The sequence below is a fragment of the Suncus etruscus genome, chromosome 15 (assembly GCF_024139225.1).
Source record: "Suncus etruscus isolate mSunEtr1 chromosome 15, mSunEtr1.pri.cur, whole genome shotgun sequence".
Taxonomy (NCBI): domain Eukaryota; kingdom Metazoa; phylum Chordata; class Mammalia; order Eulipotyphla; family Soricidae; genus Suncus; species Suncus etruscus.
In genome coordinates, this window is record NC_064862.1 from 18,890,466 (window position 1) to 18,912,876 (window position 22,411).

The 22,411-nt window shown below is 42.2% G+C and overlaps 1 protein-coding gene across 1 annotated transcript in view; it reads left to right on the top strand.

Moving 5' to 3' along the window:
• The first annotated feature begins 640 nt into the window (after window positions 1–640).
• The window catches only part of TAB2 (TGF-beta activated kinase 1 (MAP3K7) binding protein 2), an 83,041-nt gene continuing 61,270 nt past the window's right edge, over window positions 641–22,411 (top strand). Inside the window, exon 1 of the mRNA XM_049789336.1 lies at window positions 641–731. The gene's annotated coding sequence lies outside the window, so the exon portion shown is untranslated. The remainder of the gene's footprint in view (window positions 732–22,411) is intronic.

The following is a 22,411-nucleotide window of genomic DNA, read 5'->3' on the forward strand; positions in this document are numbered from 1 at the left end:
AGTCTTCCATTCGCCTCCTCCCTTCCAGAGGAGCCCGGGTCTCGTCCAGGGTCCGCTGCAGGTGCGGGCGCCCCAGGTCTGGTCCGGTCCGGTCCGGTCCGGTCTGCGCAGCCGCGAGCGAGCGAGGGGCGTGTCCAGGCGCCGCGGGGCGTGGCCTGCGCCGCGGTGGGCGTGGCCCTGCCCGCGAGCCGCCGCCGCCGCCGCCGCCGCCACCTGCCGCGCGTCCTCTCCTCCCCCTCCCGTCCCGTCCCGTCCGGGGCCGGGCCGGGCCGCGCCGCCTCCGCTCCGCCTGGCCTCGCGAGAGCGGCCGAGCTCTCGCGAGAGTTCCGCCGCCGCGGCCGCCATGTTGGTGACGGGAGCGGCGGGCCGCTGAGGCGAGAGCGAGCGAGCGAGCGAGCGAGCGAGCGGGGGGCGGGGGCGGGCGCGAGGGGCGGGAGCCGCGGAGGCCGAGCGAGGCGAGGCGAGGCGAGGCGAGGCGAGGCGAGGCGCGGCGCCACTTGCACCCCGGCGACGGCGCTCCCCGGCCCCGCCGGCCCTCAGCCTCAGCCTCAGCCTCGGCCTCAGCCCCGCGCGGAGGGAGCCGGAGCCGGAGCCGGAGTCGGCGTCGGGCGGGCCGAGGCGTCCCCCCTGCCGGCCGGAGGCGGCGGCGGCGGCGCTGGCGGCGACGGCGGCCCTGGTGGGAGCGGCGGCCGAGGAGGAGGAGGCCGACGCGGCGGCGGCGGCGGCCCGGGGTGGGTGAGCGGCGGGTGGGGGCGGGGAGGCGGGCGCCGGGGGAGGGGGCGGGCGGGCCCCCGGCGGGGGGGTCCCGAGGGGCGGAGGCCGGAAGGGGAGGCGGGGACCCGCGCGCGCCCCCCGCCCACGCCCCCGCGCCAGAACTCTCCCGCCGTCGTGGCTCGGCTCGGGGCGAGGCGCGGCCCGGCCCGGCCCGGGGTCCCGGCGCAGGTGACAGGTGTCACTCTCGCCCTGCCGAGGCGGCCGATGCTCTCGCGCCCCCCACTCGACGTGCAGCCCCCACCCGTGCCGGCCGAGGCCCCGTGCGGGTTCTGGTCGCACGCGCGGACGGAGCTCTCGGGCCATATATAGTCTAGTCTGCTCGTCTAGCTCGTCTCCCCCACGCTGGGTTTCCTTTCGTCGGTCGTCGCGGCCCACGGCTGCTGCGGTGGACAAACTTCCCCCCCACCCCCAATGTTTCTTCTGATGGCTGCTGGGGTTCCCTTGCCGGAGGAGGAGGAGGAGGATCGCGGTGGGGATTGATTTTTTGCAACGGCGAGGGCGGGCGAGCTAGCTGCCTTAAGTGGTTGGGGGTGTCTGCAGGCCTCTGGAAATGCGGGTCTTTGACACACGACAGACAGACACATACAGAGACACACACAGACACACTTTCTTACATACACACACATGCCAGACACACACACACACACACACACACACACACGTGTCCAGGCCTCTGGAAATGCAGGTTAGTGGGGGTGTCTCCAGGCTTCTGGAAATGCAGGTCTTTGCACATGCCAGACAGACCCGCACATACAGAGACACACACAGACATACGTTCTCTCTCTCACATGCACACACATGCCAGACACACACATACACACACACAGACCGTGTGTCCCACACACACACACACACCGTCCCCCCAAGTCAGACACTTTTCAAGGCTCTTTTAGGCATTGGCTTTTTTTTTTTTTTTTTTTTTTTTTTGCCCACGTTCCGTTCAGACCACTTCCCAGGCCATGGGGAGGGAGGCACTTGATGTTTGCATCCATCTTGTGGGCCAATTCAGGTCCAGGTTCGTTCGCCAAGTGCCAGGTTTTTAGACTGAATTCAGCAAGGCTTATTGTGCCCGTTGGAAATCAAAAGAAAGGCTTCCCTTGCCCGCCCAGAAACTCCAGAGAATATGGTGTTCGTTGTGTAATTTCAGATTTGGCCGGGAATTTTGCTGGATTTGCAATAGAATTTTTTTTTTCTTTTTTGGTTTCAGTTTTTAGACTACTGCTGCTGACCACACTCATCCTGAGTAACAGAATATTGACTGACAGCTTAAAAAAATTAGATCCGAGGTGTAGCTTTAAGTAAGAATGAAAACGTGACTGATTTTTAACGTATGTCTGTGTGTGTGCGCGCGCGCTCCACACCCGGTGACACTCAGGGCTTACCCCTGGCTATGCGCTCAGAAATCAATCACTCCTGGTTTGGGGGACCATATGGAACTCCAGAAATCAAACCCAGGTCCATCCTGAGTTAGCTGCCTGCAAGGCAAATGTCCTTCCACTGTGCTATCACTTCAGCCCCAACTCTTGACTGTTTGGAACTTTTGATTTGGAAACCAATCCAATTAGAATCCATTGAATGGTGGGTAAATGAGTGTAAGTCAGGACCTGCTTCCTTTTTAAAGGATCCTGTAGCTGTTTTAAAAAGATATAGGGAACGAGGTACTAAATGACAGTACTGTCAGTGTGTTAACTGGAAATGGAACAAAAATTCCAGTGATTCACAACTAGTCTTGGTTGGTTTTTTTTGTTTGTTTGTTTGTTTTTGTTTATTCCCACTCCTTAAATCTAATCAGTTTCGAGGGGACTTGAAGATTCCAAATTTAAAGGATCTAATTGAAATGAGATGTGTATACATCACTGAATATACTCTATTATTCCTCCCCCCCCCCTTGGGTGAATGGAGTAACTTTTCCTGAGTTTAAAAGTATTCTCAAAGGACACTGATGAAATGCAGCCGCTCAAACTCTGTTTAGTGAATTGTCACTTAATAAAATATGTGCTTTTGTAACTCATTTAGTGGGTAACTGATTACAGTCTCATCTAATACATATTTCGTGAAAAAATAAACTGACTTAAATCAGTCCCATTTAATTTAAATATGACCAATGTTTGATTTTTTTAATAGAAATCTCTGTGCTTTGGCTGGTTGTTGTTTTTAAGACTTGAATATAATTACGTAAAATGAAATTAGGAGGCATCCAAGCTGCAGAGTTGAGTGGGTATTCCCCAGGCCCCCATACCTGAACATTGTATGTTCCTCTTCGTGACACCTTGGACATCAGATTAGAAGTTTTTCTACTTTCTGAAACTTGACCTGTATGGAAAATTCTTTACCAAAATGAAGACCATTTTGAGTGAAAGGAACCCATGCATCTGTGAACTCACTGTGTTTTGTTTTGAAAAATAAGTTAATGCAAACACCATTTTATGTAAAACCCTGTGACTTTCAGGCCATCCCTTCTCCTCCCACTTCACCCAAAGTCCCAGGGAATACCCACATTTTCTAAAACAGCTTTTTATTAGTATATAATCGATCAGCATTAAAAACTTATTTTTAAATGATCACCATCATACTGTAAAATCTACCATGTTATACATATTATGAGAAAAGATTTCTGATAATCTTTGCAGTAAAATTTCTAAATTTTCAGTTGATATTTAGAAAGACTTTATCCAGGAGAACAGCAGTAGCACTCTTCTTTGTTTCAGGTTTTAATTCAACGTATTTAAGATCTTTTCTCTAAAGTGAAAAGATTATGAGATGATCATAGGCAAATGTAAAGATTGGGCAAAACACAGAGACAAGATAACTTGCTGGTTCAAGGAGAAGCTTTAAGCAGCTTGATGTATGGAAATGTGGCCAGTGATGGTTGTTGCCTAGATAGAATTAGGAAAAGATGAAGCTGAAACTGTACTACAAGTATGGATTTGGGACATTGAAATTGTAGGTAATTTAAGTGGATGTGCCTATTTATCTCAAGTTCTTATTTCCAAGGTTGCTGGGATATTTTTTGACAGTTTTTAAAAATTCTAGTCCTAAAGTGAGAACATTGCTTAATGTCAGCTAAGAAAATGGAGTGTACTTAGAGACAACCAAAACTGTTACTTTTTTACATTCACTTCATTAACCTCTAACTTGTGATCTCTAACCTCTAAGTGTGATCTTGATAGGGATAAGAATGACTCTTTTTCTTCATTTTTCTAAATGTTCGTCTTCCAGAACTGCATGAGTAATAGTAAATAAAAGTAGTGCTTGCTACTTCTAGCATTTGTTCCACATTTTACTTAGACTTGAACTTTTTTTTTTGACTCATTTTATAGAAGGTGCTTTGTTTCAAATTTCTTGATTCTCAGAAAAGAATACTGTTAAAAAGTACTGTTTAAAAAAAAAACTAAGAAATGTTTAGTGACTGTCAGTGATCAAAAGGAAAATCCAAGTCAAAATTACATCAGAGTCAAATGATTAAAAATGTCTTGTGAAAATTAATTAAAATGTATATATTTTAAAATATTTATTCAAAATTTTATATATGTACATCCCCTTATACCCTGAGGATGCTTGAAAAATTGGGCTCTGCTGAAAGAATTTTCTAATCAGCCTCAATCTTTTAATTTTTTTATTCTTTTGGTTTGAGGTCACACTTGGTGGTGCTTAGGGGCTACTCCTGGCTCTGCACTCAGGAATCACTCCTGGCTGGCCTGGGGGACCATATGGTAAGCCGGAGATTGAACCAGATCCAACCTAGCTCGTTTGTGTGCAAGGCAAACGCCCTACCTCTATGCTACCGCTTTGGCCCCAGCCTCAGTATTTTTTATTTTTAGCCTCAGTATTTTTAATGTATAACTTGAATAAGAATTTTTGTTGCATAAAACTAGTTCAGTTCAATTTTTGGTATCATATAGTGATTTTCTGTTGACCTTTTTAGTGTTCCTACATAATAAAGGAAGGAAAATAAAAGAAACTAGTATTTAACAAATGCCTGTTGGGTGCAGGGCTTTCATTTAGTCCCCGGATATTTATTGAACACTTACTGTGTGACACTTACCTTAGGTGATGCTGCTGGTAGAGCAATGACTAGCATAGATAGGTTTTCTTTTCATGTAATTTATGCTTTCTTAACAAGTGGCAGCCATAACAAGTGAGTAAAATGAAGTGTGTCTGAGAGAAAAGATCCCGTGAAACAAAATAAAACAAAAATAAGAGTTTGCTCTCTTGAAGCCTGTGTTCTCCCTGGAAGAACTTCTCTTAGTTGTCTCTCTGTTCCTTTGCTTGCTTATTTCTCAGTCTGGAGAAGCCTATGTTCTCTCTCAAACGCATGCTTCTTTTTCTCTCCCTTTACATCTCTAAATTTCAATAAAAATTACCTTGCTTCACACACACACACACAAAGTAAAGAGGAATGGTCATTGCATATTTACTCTTTTGAAAAATAAATAATGGAGTATATCATTGGTTTCAAAAACAAAAGCTATCCCATATATAGTATTTTCTTTGAATCAGACTAACTCATAACTTAAGAATAGCACTATGTTTTTATTACGTCAGGCAAGGCCATAGAGTTTCAGTTAATGATGATTTCTCTAGGTGGTGGTAATGAAAACTTTTGTGGCTCAGTAGAAAATTTGGAATCTTACTATCTTGGATTGAATCCAAACTTGGTCACTTGTGAACTTAGTGACGGTACAGACCTGCCAATAATGATCCCTTAGTATCTCAATTTGTTCTCGAAATGAGTATAATATCTGTAAGGTATTGTGATGATAAACTACTTATTGCCTGTAAATTATCTGGTAAATAGGAGGGCTTCAATAAATTGCCATTTTGTTGTTCTTCTATTTAATGCATACGGTTTTGTAAAACAAACTTTGATGAAATCTCATCCTTTCAAGTAACTCTCATAGTAGTATACGTATTTGACATTGTATGATAAACATTTCATATGAACCGCTGAAGCAGTTTTGTATGTTAGCATTAGATAAATTAAAACCCAATTATTATAAGGGCAAGAGAGATTGTACAAGGGAGAAGGCAGTACCTTGCATGTGGCCTGACCTAGTTTTATCCCAGCACCTCTAAGCTCTGCCAGAAATGACCAGGAACACAAAGGTGCAAATAGCTCTGGTCTGACCCAAACACCCACCACCACCCCTACATTCCACGATGGAAAAAATACAAATCAGTGCCACTGTAATTTATAGTCACAGGTACTTTGTAGGGAGTTTATACTTGTTATCTAGTTACTGTAGTATACAGGTACACTTTTATTCTCCCTTTTTTTTGGCTGAGGAAACTAGTGGCATACCATATTATGTAGTTTGAAGACTATGTCTCTGCTTTTGTTTGTTGTTTTGGAGCTGTTTCTGGCTCCTGTCAGGGCTTACTTCTGCCTCTGTGTTCAGGGATCTCTCCTGGCTTTTCTCAGGAAACAATATTGGGGTGCCAGAGAACAGACCCAGGTTAGCTGTAGGCAGCTACAGTATCTTACTCACCTTAATATCTCTCTGGCCCCTAAGATCCACATTTTAACAAGTAGATACAAATACGATATAAGACTCCTGTTCATTAAAGCATTTGTAAACAGTACAGTGCCTGCTATGCTGTAAATATTCAATAAATATTTCCTACTTTTGTTATTATTTGCTACTCCTATTGGGAAGAGGGTCAATTCAAATAATATACAAATAACAATAAAAGCTTTTCTCAAAGAACAAATAAAATTATGCACATTTTGAGTGAACTTCTTGAGGAAAATAAAATTGCAGAACTTGTTTTAAATTTTCAGATTGGGAGAGCACTAACCTAAGCTGCCCAAGGACAGAACATATCTTAGTTTAGTTTTGACTTCTCCCTATCTTCAGTGCCTGACATGTATTTAGGAGCTTACGTACTAAAATGTTCAATGGTTCTTAGCACTCGTTTTATCTTTGTATCACAGTTCTTTTGGGTGGTGGACACCTTCTGAGTCTAATAAATAAGGGCATTGACTCTAAATCTTTGACTCGCAATGCCATGCAAAATCTTCTGCTTATGATTCTTTTTTTTGGTTTTTGGGTCACACCCAGCAGCGCTTAGGGGTTACTCCTGGCTCTACGGTCAGAAATCACTCCTGGCAGCCTCGGGGGACCATATGGGATGCCGGGATTCAAACCACCGTCCTTCTGCATGCAAGGCAAACACACCCTACCTCCATGCTATCTCTCCAGCCCCTGAATATGATTCTTTAGTCATGCCAAAAATAGAAAATATTTCTAGAAATTAAAGGAAGTAAATTATTGGCAGTTAAATTAATATTCGCTGGTCTAGATTTTTCTCTATAGTGTTGGCATGAAAGTGAAAAGTGAGCAGTTTTTAAAAGCAAAATAGGAAACAGTAATTTGGCTATAATGATCATAGCTGTTTTATTTCTTGAATACCATTTCTTTGAAACTGGATTTGTGAATAAAATGGTATGGTCATTTTCTTATAGTCTAATGGTTTGGGCAATATCAGTCATTTCACAGAAAAGAGGAAATACTTAGTTACCCCCACTGACTTGATATCTTGTCTTTGCACAGTCAACTTTTTCCCCTTTGTATGTTAAAGGTATATCACCTGCTTAAAAATAATGATCTTACAGAAAACTCAAGATTTACTTCAAGTTCTACACAGGCACATAAAGTATTTCTTGGCTTTTATTGTTAGGTTTGGTTTGGTTTTAGACTTGGTTTTTGGTCTACACCTGGCAGTGTTCAGAGCTTACTCCTGGCTCTGGGGACCATTCCGGATGCCAGAATTGAACCCAGATTAGCCACGTGCAAAGCAAATGCCCTACATACTGTACTATCACTCCAGCCCAGTAGTTCTTGGCTTTTAAAAAAAAAAAAAGAAACACTCAGTGGAGTGATAGCACAGCAGTAAGGCTTTTGTCTTGCATGCAGCTAACACAGGACGAACCCCAAATTTGAATCCTGGCATCCCATATGGTCCCCCGAGCCAGCTAGGAATGACTTCTGAGCCTGGAGCCAGGAGTAACTCCTGAGCACCGCCAGGTGTGACCCCCCCAAAAAACCAAAAAACAAAACAAAACAGAAAAACACAACTCAGATATATAAGTACAAATTGCTTTATGTTCAAATTTGGTATGATAGAACATATTTTGAAAGGAGTTAGAATAGTTAATACTTTCGTGGGTTTTGTTTGCTCACTTGTAACGAACAGTAACAACATGACTGGAAAGGGACACTACAGCGGGGTGTCAGCTGAGTCACTTGAAGTCTGGCTTATCCACAAGTAGGTGGACTAGAAGAGAGCCTTATAAGAGCTAGTGCATTTTAATTGCCATGTTAAATGGTATTCTTGTCTCACTTTAAAAACTTCAAGTACAAGTCATAGAAGTCGAGTATTAAGAGGTTGGAAAAGAGAACAAAAGAGAACCTGTTCACCAAAGAGAACAGGTGAAAAGCAAGAATAAAGAAATGTAGACTACTGGCAGAGATTTTGATAGAAATGTATGAGTGCTGTTGATTATTAATGGAAGTTTATTCAAAACAGATAATTCATTGTAAGGAAGTTTATCTTCCCTGCAACTAGTCCCCTACCTAACTTTGCCAAAACAGTAACTTCAAAGCAATGCCATAGTCCTTAGCATAATGTAGAGATTAATTTTGCCATCTTAGGTTAGACTTGGAAATTGGGGTAGGGGTGGGGACAATTTCTAGAAAAATGACTGAGATATTGGTCCCCCAACCACCCAAAATGTAAAGAAATTATTAGTAGGGGCCGCGACGGTGGTGCTAGCAGTTAGGCCTATGCCTTGCAAATACTAACTTAGGACAGACTGCGGTTCGATCCCTCGGTGTCCCATATGGTCCTCCAAGCCAGGAGCGATTTCTGAGCATATAGCCAGGAGTGACCCCTGAGCGTCACCAGGTGTGGCGCAGAAACCAAAATAAAGAAACTATTAGTAAAATTCTACTTATTCCCTAGTTCATTGACTATTTGCTGCATCTGATTTTTTTTTTTTTTTTTTTTTTTGGTTTTGGGGCCACACCCGGTGTTGCTCAGGAGTTACTCCTGGCTGTCTGCTCAGAAATAGCTCCTGGCAGGCACGGGAGACCATATGGGACACCGGGATTCGAACCAACCACCTTTGGTCCTGGATCGGCTGCTTGCAAGGCAAACGCCGCTGTGCTATCTCTCCGGGCCCTGTATCTGAATTATTAAATGATACTCTTAAAGAGTTTTATGTAAATTTTACTCACGTTTTTCTTTTGAGCTTTTATATCTGAGGTACTAATAGTACTTGGAATCTGCTTCTGGTTTTGTTCAGAGTTTACTCCCGGTGGCACTTACCTATCTATATGCAAAGCATGCACTCAGCCCCTTGACCATTAATATCCTAATGTTAGTCTTTTTTTTTTTGGTTTTTGGGCCACACCCGGTAACGCTCAGGGGTTACTCCTGGCTATGTGCTCAGAAGTTGCTCCTGGCTTGGGGGACCATATGGGACACCGGGGGATCGAACCGCGGTCCGTCCAAGGCTAGCGCAGGCAAGGCAGGCACCTTACCTTTAGCGCCACCGCCCGGCCCCATGTTAGTCTTTTTAGCACTAGCAAAATCGAGCACAATTTGTTTCCTGTCAGTTTGCCAGTCAAGCCAAAGAGTTGTTTCTTTCAATCAGTATAGAGAAATTGGCAATTCCAATTAATTGTTTTCTTATTTCTTAGCAATGAGAGAAAATTGCTTGCCAATACAAATGAAATGTAAAATCAGATCAGCAACTTGACTCCCAGAGATTTCACAGACCAAGCAAACTCTATTTAGTAAGAAACCAACAAAAACAAGAATTCTGATATGAACTGAGGAAGTAGTGGTAAAAAGGCATTTTCCTCCTTTAATTTCACTTAGCAACCAAGGAAATAGTATTTTTGACTTTGATTTAATCTCTTTTTTTTTTTTTGGTTTTTGGGCCACACCCGGTGACACTCAGGGGTTACTCCTGGCTATGCGCTCAGAAGTCACTCCTGGCTTGGGGGACCATATGGGATGCCGGGGGATCGAACCGCGGTCCGTCCTAGGCTAGCACTCTCAAGGCAGACACTTTACCTCTAGCGCCACCACGCCAGCCCCTGATTTAATCTCTTAAGCTGTTTTTTTTGTTTTTTTTTTTACCATGTGGAAGTTCATGAGATGTAATTAAAAATCAAAAACTTTGAGGTTTAAATTCAGATGAGCCCAAAATTCAAATCACAATTCTTATTTTAACTATAGCTGCTTAGGTCTTAGGCTATTAAATGAAACTCTTAATGTAGAACCCCTCTGGCTTACTCCTGACTGTTAAATGGTCACTCCTGGTGGTGCTCTAGGGACCATATGGGGGCTGGATGGAGATTCCAGCTGAATTCTATCTCATGCAAGCCAAATGCCCTACCTCCTGCCTATCTCTGCAGCCCCACTTTTTAAAGTGTGCATATGTGTAAAAATATTAGCCTTGTATATTAGTCTCACTTAGGTTTATTTTGTGTTTTCTTTTTTTATTTTAATTCCTTAAACACATAGCATACAAAGTTCATGACATACAGTTTCTGGCATTCAGTGTTCCAACACCAACCCCCACCACCAGTGCAACATTCCCTCCACCATGTCTTCCCCCCAACCTCCAAAGCCTGCCCCATTGGTGGGCACAGACTATTTTACATTGCTTGTTAGAACTAAATGGCTAATGGAATTATCAGAAAGTACTTCATTAAAGAAAATTTATGAAAATTATTATACAATGGGATCAAGTCATTGACTAAGGGTCTACTAAGGGTTTATTGCTAGTTGAGTATTGTGCTATTTTTGTTATTTGCACTTATTGGGCTTCTAGACTACTTTGCCATCCAATTCGGTGTGCCCTTACTGAGCTGTTCATATTGAGGAATTCCATCGAGTTTGAGGCTGTATGTCCCAGAAACCACAGGATCTATAGAAATGGGTTCTATGAACTGACATGGCTGTGAGATGTGGGTGTGACTGTTGCTGTAATTTGTGGACATATGGGAAGCAAGGGGAGACTGCCCATCCCCTCTTCCAGAAGATTCCAGATTTTTCAGGCCCCAAACTGGTGTACCTGGGCATTTTGTTGGTTTGTTATCTACAGAAATTGGTCTTGAAGCAATGAAGTTGGGCCAAACTCTGGCATGATGATGGTGGCTGTGTGTGTGGGTCTGGCTGCCCTGCTGGGTCTTTGGCAGGACAGGGACTCAGCCTGCCCCCTTCCTGAAATCGCCCCAGAGTTTTCAGCAGGAAGATTGATGCTCCCGTGAATTTTTGTGGCTTAGCTGGCATATCTTGTGACACTAAGTGAATCTGTAGATCACAGCAGTTCTGTTTTTTATATCACAGGCAGTCCCCACCTGGAATCAAGTAGTCATTGGTAATAGTAAAAGTGTAAAACATGTCCTATAATAAATACATTGCTTGCTTACTTGCTTATTTTGCAGCAGTCAGGTGTGCTCAGAGTTCCTGACTCCCAGCTATGCTTTGGAGACCACACAGTGCTGGAATTAAATGGGAATCCAACCTGCGTCTTCTCCTGCCCTGTATCTAGTGCTTTTAAAAGGCAGCTTTTCAACTCTTTAACTTTCTTGGAGTTAGGAAGTCTCCCAGCTATCCTCAACCAGCTTGGAAGAATGGTGGGGGTACACTCTACTCTCCCAGCAGGTCAAGTGTCTGCAGGACAGAGCCTGAGAGTGATATGCTTGGTCCAGGTGATATGCTGTGGGGGGCACCAGGGCTATATCTGGTGGTGGTTTTGGCGGGGAGACATGGTGCCTGGAAGAGAAAGAACTCTGCCTTGCAAATACAAGGCCGGCGCTAGACACTAGCACTTTCAGCGATTTCCTCCACGACCACCACCACAGTTTCTATAGTAACTTAATTTTGAGAGTTTTCAGTGATGTTTTAATTTTTAACAAGCTTTCAACTAGAACAAAGCGAATGTTCTTAATGTAATGATTGCTTATTAATAATAAGTATGCTTGTAACATTTTCTAGTTTGTATGTGAAATCTCTAGTCCTAGAGGAAATACTCTATTCTTGCATCCGCGCAGTTTTTGTGCAGTTTGTAAAATAAAACTAAAAGCACAAGTGGTGTTGAAAAGCCCAACCATTAATTATCAGATAAGCATTATTTCCTAAAAACTGATGTCTGTATATTGGTCTTATGTAAAATCACTCCACGTGCTGTATCTCCAGCCCCAGGTAAACGAGTCCAAACAGCGGTAGGACGTTTACCTTGCAGGCAACAGTGGTTCGAATTCTGGCACCCCATATGGTCCCCCGTGCCTGCCAGGAGCGATTTCTGAGCACAGAGCCAGGAGTAACCCCTGAGTGCTGCCGGGTGTGACCCCCCCCCCCAAATACATAAATAAAACAGGCTGAGGGTGAAACACATGTAGTCTGGCAGTCTTCTACCTAGTCTAGTATTGATCTCCCTGCCAGCCAGAACTGCTGTGTTTTTATTGAGTACAGAGATCACCCCTGGGGTGGGGCAGTAAACCCACCTAGGTTTACAAAAAAGACAATCTTTGTTTTGGGTGAAACCAAGTTGTAAACAAACATATAAAGAAACCAGGGATAAGCTTTGTTTTAGGTAAAATGAGGTGTAACTTAGTCTTAGTTATTTTTTTTATTTATTGGTTTGGTTGCTACATCTAGCTAGGCTTAAGCCAAGCTCTCCTCGGAATCAGGAGACCATTTCTGGTACTGGTAATTGAACCAGGACCAGCCCATAAAATGTAAGCTCCTTACCTGCAGTACTATGTCTTGGGGCCTTTGGTCTTGTTTTTATTGTTTCTTTTGCTGTTGTCAGCATTTGGTATTTTCAGTACTTTTTAATTTCATCCATTTTAATAGGTATGTGGTGACATCTCTTCAGAGCACTCATTTTCATGAGGGCTAATCATACTGTTTTCATGTGCTACTTTGCTCTTTGTATATCTCAAGTGGTCTGTTATTCATATTCTAAAGAGATTATCTTTTGTTGAGTTTAAATTTAAATAATAATTTGTAATTTAATTTAAGTTATAATTGCTAAGTTGAGAATAAATTTGTGAGTACTTTCTCTTGGTCTGCAGCTTATCTTTTTAACTTCTTAATGGGCTTTGCGGAACTGTCAGAGCCCAGGTGCAGAAGATGGTCCCACACTACTGGTATCCATGGGACCTTGCGGCAGGACTCTGACAAATACCTTATTCTTATTCATTAGAGAAGCCTAGGGACCTATGATAAACCCCTAGGCCAGGAGAAAGAGAAAGGGGGAGAGAGAGCTGGTTTGGGACCAGGTTACAGTCAGATTGAGGACCAGGTAAAGTAAAAGGATACAGTCGAAAGTAGCTAAAGGTCTAATCCAGGAGAAAAGCCGTAGTAGTCAGGGATAGAAACCAAACTTGCTCTTTTTTTTCTTTTTTTTTTTTTTTTTGGTTTTTGGGCCACACCCGGTAACGCTCAGGGGTTGCTCCTGGCTTGGGGGACCATATGGGACACCGGGGGATCGAACCGCGGTCCGTCCAAGGCTAGCGCAGGCAAGGCAGGCGCACCTTACCTTTAGCGCCACCGCCCGGCCCCCAAACTTGCTCTTTTAACTGTCTCCACTCTCCACCAATTCTCCACTCCAGTCTGGAGGTGTGTCTGTTGGGGGTGGGGTGGGGTTGGGGTTGTTTTATTTTTGATTTGTGAATCCCCAGATTCAGTATTGTTGAGAAAATTATCCTTTATTTTCTGAATTGTCTTTGTACTTTTGTCAAAAATCAGTTATTTCATGAGAGCCTGTTATTTTGTTTTGGTTTATGTTGGGGGGGACAGTACTCAGGTGCTCAGGCTGTGCTGGGGGGACCATATATGGTGCCAGTGATAGACCTCTAGTGGGCTATGTGAAAGGCAGGCACTCTACTTACTGTGCTATCCTCCATCCTCTCCAGGGTCTATTTTTATATTCCCTGTTGAGTTAGGTCTTTGTATCTATCACTCCATTAGTTGCATACTGCCTTGTTATTGTGACTAACAAATCTTAATATTTTAGGTAAATCTTGACAGTAGGTAGTGAAGTTCTTACAGTTTTAGTCTCCATTTTCAGTTATTATTAATCTGTAATTCCATGTAAAACTGGAATTTGCTGTAAATCTTGCTGTGCTTTATTAAGAACTGCATTGAACCCATGGGTCAGGTTTGGAAAAAATAGACCTTTTTATTGTTGTTGTTCGTTTTGGTTTGGTTTTTGGGGGGGCCACCCTGCCGTGCTCAGGGGTTACTCCTGGCTCTGTGCTCAGAAATCATTCCTGGCAGGCTCAGGGACCATCTGGGATGCCAGGGGCACAGTGATCGAACCCAGGTCTATTCCAGGTCAGCAGTGTGCAAGGCAAATGCCCTACTACTGTGCTGTCGTTCCAGCGCCAGAAAATTGACGTTCTTATTGAAATTTTTTGTATTGTAAGGTTCAAAGGAGAAAGGAATATGAAAATTATTTTTCAAAAATAATACTGAGTGATGAGAAACTTGGCCTATACCTCTACCATCTACTTGAAAAATGGAGAGCAGGACTAGTTAAGAGAAAGTAGAAAGGTGACATTTCTCTTAAATGTGCACAGGGAATTTCCTACCACTGTGGTAAATTCAGACCACAGTCAAGCTAGCTCTTCATATTGCATGCTCCATTTACTATAAGGTCTGAGTTAAAGTTTAAGTGATTGTACATAAATCTATACATAACAAAATGTGTGCCTCAATGACCTGGAGTTAGTGATGTTGCTCTGCAATGCAGGGATTAGAATTTGGAAGCTCAAGGTTTTACTCAGACTTTTAACTGTTGCCTATTTGGAAGTACTTCAAAATCTTATATAGTTTCAAAAACAAATATGTCTACTAACTTTAAACCTTAGTAATATAACTCACTCATTCATAAATGTTGACAGAGTTGTAAGTGCCAAGGCACTGTACTAATGATGCAAAAATTTATAGGAGAAAAAGAAAAGTAGTATTTGGAGGCTTGAGAGATAATACAGCAGGTAAGGCCAGGCTTTTTGCCTTGCACGCTGCTAATATACATTGAATCCCCCACACCCCATCAGTTCTCCCCAACATTGCCAAAGGGACTCCTGTGTGCAGAACCAAAAATAAGCCTTAAACATCTCCAGGTATAGCCGCAAAACAATACAAAATTTTAACAAGTATGATAAATCCTGGATTGGGGAAACAAAAACAAAATGATTAAGATATATAGTTAGCAGGGGCCGGAGTGGTGGCGCAAGCTGTAAGGCATTTGCCTTGCTACCTAAGATAGACCATGGTTTGATCCCCTGACGTCCCATATGTCCCCCAAAGCCAGGAGCGATTTCTGAGTACATAGCCAGGAGTAACCCCTGAGCGTCACCGGGTGTGGCCCAAAAACAAAACAAAACAAAACAAAAAAGATACATAGTTAACAGAAAATACCAAAGATAATTTAACAAAAGTTAAAACTAGTTATGCAAGTAACTAACAAGGAGTTCTAATTTAGAACCAGAAATAAATTGGTAATAAAGGGGAAATGGTAAGAATCCATTTACAAAATGAGTAGAAAGACAAATCTAACTCCCCTCCAAGTATGCTCACTTCATGTGAAGACATTGAATCTTTGAGTTAGAGGTAACCTCACATTATTGGGAGTTAACTGAGTGAATGCATTATTTGGCCCAGAGCTTAAGTGGCACATAAGTGTTTGATACCTAGAAGACTTTTATTTTTAATTATTCCAACTCAGATTTTATAATAGCTATCTCTTTTTATTTGTCTTTCATGATGCCATTCTTTCCTGCACTTTTTCTAATTTTCTGGCTTTTTTCCCTAAGCTTTTCGTCTTCAACTCTCTCTTCCTGTTTTACCTGTTTTCCATTATTTATTCTGTAGGCCAGTGTCACCACCCTCTCCCAAAACTTGGTATACTCCAGTCTCTTACTTTTCTTTGGGAGATAACAGAAACAAGCTGTGTCTGAGAAGCTAGTAAATCTGTGAAATACAGATTTACAGGGCTTAGGAGTGGAATAAGATTGTTGTATTCCTGTAACTTTCCTAGGGAGCAATGCTTGAACAAATACTGTAGAAATAGACAAGGGGATTAAGGCAAGAAACGTGTGGGAAGGATGTAGTAGAACTTTGCTGATTATATAGGTCAAGGAAAAGTAGGATTGCAGACCCAGAGATTTCTGGCTTCAAAATCCTGTTCCATCATTAATAATTAACAGATACAGTTTTGAGTGGGAGGCAGTGAGTTAGTTGGACGTTTGGACAAGAAAACTTGCAGTTGCTAGAATGGCACTGCCAGCAATTCGTTTTTAACTTGTTCCAGTCCCCTTTCCTTTCACTTACACATTGACTTCAAATTCCTTTGCAGTTTGTCTCAGATCTTACCTTTAGGAAAAGTAAACTCCTTTCTATCGTTATCAGTAGGAGAGACTCAGATGTGTAAAGACCAGTTCCATGTTTCTGACTCACATTCCCTTTTGCTACTTTCTTGACCCATCTTTGAATTAAAATGCTGCTTAGAATAGTATGTCACCCTCCCCGCCTTCAGAACACTGGTCAAGTTGGGGTTTTTTTTGGTTTTGTTTGTTTTGTTTTGTTTTGTTTTGTTTTTGGTGTGTGGGTCACACCCGGCGATGCTCAGGTGTTACTCCTGGCTGTCTGCTCAGAAATGGCTCCTGGCAGGCACCGGGGACCATATGAGACACCGGGATTCGAACCAACCACCTTTGGTCCTGGATCGGCTGCTTGCAAGGCAAACGCCACTGTGCTATCTCGACTTCCAGGACAAGATTTTGTTTTCCCCTTCTCTTTGTTGTAGTACTGAGCAAAGGTCACACTCACACCAGATTGTAGTGTTTGCTGGGTCACACACTTTGTTGTGGCACAGGGATCACTGCAGGTGAATCCCGGCGCCCCATATGGTTCCTACGGTTCCCCGTGCCTGCCAGGAGCCATTTCTGAGCAGATAGCCAGGAGTAACCCCTGAGCGCTGCCGGGTGTGGCCCAAAAAATGAATGAAAGAGAGAGAGAGAGAGAGAGAGAGAGAGAGAGAGAGAGAGAGAGAGAGAGAGAGAGAGAGAGAGAGGGAGGGAGGGAGGGAGGGAGGGAGGGGAGGGAGGGGAGGGGAGGGGAGGGGAGGGGAGGGGAGGGAGAACTCGAGCGCGCCTGGAGAAGCAAAGCTTTGTGAAATATGTGATTAAAATATTAATGAGTACAGCAACATTTCATTCATCTGGTATCATTACCATTACCTAATCTGCATAGATTCTTGAATCTTGTCCTCAAATCTTATGGATTTTGCTATTATGTGATGTTTTATTTATATACATAGTTTTAATTGCCCCAAATGTATTTGTAACATTTTTTCTGATTTTGTCTTCTGAAATAGGGAACATTCTCCTCCTACTTTTATACTTGATCTTTCCTGGACATAGAGTTTTTGTTTTATAGCTTCAGAATGAGAATCAGGAATACGAGGATCTAGTACAGATTCTGACAGTACATTGTTGTTTCATTTTGTTATTCTGATACTACATTCTTGTGTTGTTTTGTGATCACTGAATTGGTTTGAAGAAGGGCCTGATGTGTGTAGTTGGTGTTCAGCAAATGGTTTTATGTCTACTGTAGCACTCTTTTCCTGATATATTACCTGGAGTCTAATGCAGTATTGCCAAGTAAATACGCTTCTGTTGTTCCAGTTGAGATGAGACCAAGTTGTTTTTGTTTTGTTGTGTTGTTGGGGTTTATTTGAGATTTTTACTTAGTTTTTTCTTAGATGCTAAAGGTAAATTACACTGTACTTTCAATACCCAAACCAAAGTGAAGACCGTAATAAATTATAAATGTGGATGGAGCATATCCACCACACGTGAAGAGGAGGTGGGGAGAAGGAGTAGGTTTTGTTTTTTTTTTTTTGCTTTTGCTGTTGGCAGGAGAGCTAAGCAGTCTTTGAAAAAACAAGTTCTAGGCTTCTAGGTTTGCCATAAAGGGTATCACATTCCCAAGGCCTCCCACCTACCCCTCCCCTCCCCTCCCCTCCCCTCCCCCCCCCCCCCCCCCCTCCCCCTCCCCCCCTCCCCTCCTCCCCTCTCCTCCCCTCCCCTCCCCTCCCCCCTCCCCTCCCCTCCCTCCCCCTCCTCCCCCTCCTCCCCTCTCCTCCCCTTCTCTCCCCCCCCCTCCCCTCCCCTCTCCTCTCCTCTCCTCCAGGGCACCACCTACCTTACTTGTAAGTCACTTCTGGTGAATTGTTTGGATGACTTTGTTCTAGTTCCTTAGTGGCATGTCTAGCCTTTTCCTGATGTATGTTCTGTTACATCCGAACTGGTGGCTCTAACAGTTGATTTGTTAGGAACTTATTGAATGTATCTCTTAGTGTCGATATTACATTGTTGAATATGTGCCTGTTAGTATTGGTAGTACACGAGGAAAATTGTCCACATCTCAGTGACTTCTTATGATTCATGCATGAACCCACAGGAGTTCTAGAAATACAGAAATGTATGTGGTCTGAAACAGTAGGAAAAAAGATACAACAAATAGGAGTTGGAGGGGCCAAAGTGATAGTAGGGTGTTTACATGCATTCAAACCCCAGGTTCAGTCCCCACTACCTCAATACTCCACTAAACCTCTGGAGCCCTCAGAAGTTATCCCTGAGCACACCAGATATGTCTTTTTTTTTTTTTTTAAAGGAAATGAGGCTCCCTTTCAGAAAGAAATGGAAGATTTTGATAAGCATCAAAGGTGGAGAAATGGCAGGTGCAGGGCAGGGAGAGTCAGGAAAGAAAGTAGTTGAGCATTTTCAGACAAGCCTGACTGGATTCCTGTGGGTGTGGAGACTAGTAGAAATAAAAAATATATGGGTTTGTATAATTTTATTCTAGCTTTCAGATGAGAAAAATTGACACAGCCTTATAGATAGGTTCAGTAATAATACTTCTAAATGTCATGTGCTGACTCATTATAGTCCAGTAGTATTAGAAGTTTTGGTGACTTAATTACTAACAGGAAAAGGTTGGATTTTTTTTTATATAGCTCTGCATTTATGGATATATCTGGATTTATATAAATTATCACCCCAAATTATTATTTTTAGAGTCCTGGATTTATTTGTATTGGGTGTTAAGCATAGCATGACTGGATTATGAAATCGACTTTTAGTGGAAAATATTGGCATTTAAATAATGCCATGATTTTGATTCCCAGTTTATTTTTAAAATAAGGACAATTTTTGTGTTTGTGTTTTTCTGAGCTCTGATTAATGCATGAAAGATTGAATAAACTCGGTGGTGGAGGAATTGATTGCCATGCTGTGATTTCCTCTCCCCCAATATTTAGATAAATAAATACATGTACTGATGATGTCATCTACATACCATGTTTTAGAGTGGGTCTTTAGCAAAATGAAATAAGGGAGCTGAAGAGATAGTATCAGGGTAAAGGTGTTTGCCTTGCCTGCACCAGCCCTGGTTGGATTCCCAGCACAGAGCCAGACACCTTGACCACCTTTGGTATGGCCCCCAAACAAAATTAGTGAAATAAAATGGCATAGTGAAATAAGTAGCTATTCCTAGGACTAGATTTCTCTTAGAGACCAGAAGCCAGTACTGTGTCTCGAAATTGTAAGTTATTAGAATTGTTCTGATATTTAGTAAATACTAAATTTGAAAAACAAGTATTTTTCTTTGCCATTGATGTGATGAAGTGTGGCTTAAACACTTGGTCGTTGTGCTTGCACACTTGGTTAGTTGTAGCATCAAGGATCATGTTTGCAGAACCAGGATCAAATATGAGGCCTCTTGTATACAAGGTAGGCACTCTACCACTCATCCATATTCTCCAGACTCCCTAAATTCTTTTTTCTTTTCTTTTCTTTTTTTTTTTTTTTGAGTTACACCCAGCAGTGCTCAGGAGTTACTCCTGGCTCTACGGTCAAAAATCGTTCCTGGCAGGCTCGGGGAACAATATGGGATGCCAGCATTCAAGCAACCGTCCTTCTGCATGCAAGGCAAACACCTTACCTCCATGCTATCTCTTCCCCCTACCCCCAATTCTTTTTATAATGTCATGAATCAGAAAAGGCCTGGCCTACATTACTATTATATTGTCTTAGAAATACTATTCATTGTAATAAGATCCCTTATCCTGCCAAAATTGGAAGTATAATTATTAAAAATCCGGGCACAGTTCTGTTTTATGTAGATGTCTTTGTATGCTTGATCATGCCAAAGAATCAAGTGAAATATTTCTATGAGTAATGAGGTGTCAGTATGATAGCTGGGCCTTGGTTCCAGCCTTGAGGTCCCCTGAGTGCTACCTGTGTGGTGCCCACCGCAATTTAGGAAAAAAATGATGGTTTAATAAATGTTTTTCTTGATGATCTTTAAACTAAAATCATGTCCATATTGATTAATAAATTGCCATTCTTATCTCCCCTTTTCTCTGGAGATAATGCAGATTTTAATATTTAAATTGAAGTCTAGTTTAAATAAGTACTTTTCCATGTTATGTTTAAAATTATTTTGAGCTGATAAGATAGCTCAAAGGACTGGAGCATATTTGTGATCTTGAGTTTAATCCCTCATCATTATCTGTATAAACCCACTCTAAACATAACCAGGGTAAACTCCAAGTAACCCCCTGGTGGTTCTGTTGGTTCTGATGGTCCCTAGTACTATTGGATCTGGGCATTTAATCATTTGACCCAACTAGCTGAGTATCTCTGTTTGTGACCCCCAGGGCTCCTGAACATTGCTTGGAAGCCCCCCCCCCAAAAAAAAAAAACAAAAAACAAAAAAAACAAAGCTAAGCAAATCCTTTTTTTCCTTTTCCTATCATTCCTAATTTCTTCAAGTCTGTGATAGTTGCTCTGTTGTGTAGTAATGCCTGGGAAGGTGTGATCTGAAACATATTGATAAATGATTTTATTTAGAATCCCCTATTGTAACTGTAAGAGTTTTATTTTTGTCTTTAATGCATTTCCTGACATAAAGATTAAGTTCTCTGGTACATGGATTTATTTTTTGCTTTTTATTTAAAGTTTTGTAATTCAGACATAGCCTTTTGACAAGATTTGTGTTGAAAAAGTTATCTACTTGTTGGGAGAATGCTGTCCTTGTTACTGAGCACACCCAGTGATGCTCAGGGGTTACTCCTGGCTATGTGCTCAGAAATCGCCACTGGCTTGGGGGACCATCTGGGATGCCGAGGGATCGAATTGCTGTCCATCCTAGGTTAGCGCATGTAAGACAAATGCCCTACTGCTTGCGCCATCACTCTGGCCCCAATTCTTGTTACATTTTTTTTTTTTTTTGGTTTTTGGGCCACACCCATTTGACGCTCAGGGGTTACTCCTGAGCTATGCGCTCAGAAATCGCCCCTGGGTTGGGGGGACCATATGGGACGCCGGGGGATCGAACCACGGTCCGGTCCGTCCTACTCTAGCGCTTGCAAGGCAGACACCTTACCTCTAGCGCCACCTTCCCGGCCCCTCTTGTTACATTTTAATGCAAATTGTTATATATGCATTTATCAGCTCTCAGAATTGAACTTTATAACATATTTGCTTGTAACTATTCTGATATCAATATTGATGCATCAGTTATCTTAGGATGTAATGAATTTAAATTCTATAAATGTCAAGTTTTATATACCTTAACCATTATGAAGATGAAAGTCTAAGTATACCCATGTGTTAATGCCAAAATGTTTCATTTGGGGGAGGTTGTTGTTGTTTTGTCTTGGGGGTTCATACCAGGCAGTGCTTGGAGGTCAATCCTTACAGTACTCAGGGGACATAATGGGATGCTGGGAATTGAACCCAGGTTGGTTGAATGCTAGGCAAACACTTGACCTCCTATGCGGTTGCTCCTTGTTTCATTCTTCTACTGTGGGTTGTGTTAGGCAGTTAAGTTTTTTTTTTATATACTTTTCATATTATTAACAATCCACTTCTATTTACTAGAACAATTAGACCAAGATCATACTGAAGCCAAATTAGAATAAAAATGTGTCATATATCTCCAGAGTTTCCTTATAATGTGCTGTCATAGAAGATATAAAATTCACATTTTTCTTAACTATTCTTTTATGCTTTGTTATGTTGTTACTAGAAATTCAGACAGTTAAGTCCTTGATTCCTGTCATCACTATGTTTTTACATTCTGTTACAGTTTGTCTGCTGTGGGATTCATTTCTTAGAGCAGGTCATAAGAGAGCCAGCTCATCAAGTGTAAGGGTGTTGTGCCCAGACTTTCCTTGGTAATCTAATTAGTACAGCAGTCTATACCAAGTTTAATGTCCTGCCATTTTATAACCTTTGCAGTTGCAAGTTTGTTTTGTATTTAATATGAACCTAACAAATTTTTAAGAATGATTTGAATCTATTTTAGTAATGGAAAAAAATTTCCAATGTGGTTAAGAACCGCATCTTATGAGCTGTTCTTTTCCTCCTTCTCTAAGAATTACTAAGTATTTTTAAAAATTGCAACTTGAAATTCATTTCAATGCTTGGATGACTCTAAAGCATTTCTTAAGAAACTTCTAGAAATTATAAGAAATTATGGGAGTAGTTAAAAGACAATCGGAACTAAGATAGCAAAATTTAAAAAGTCAGAATCA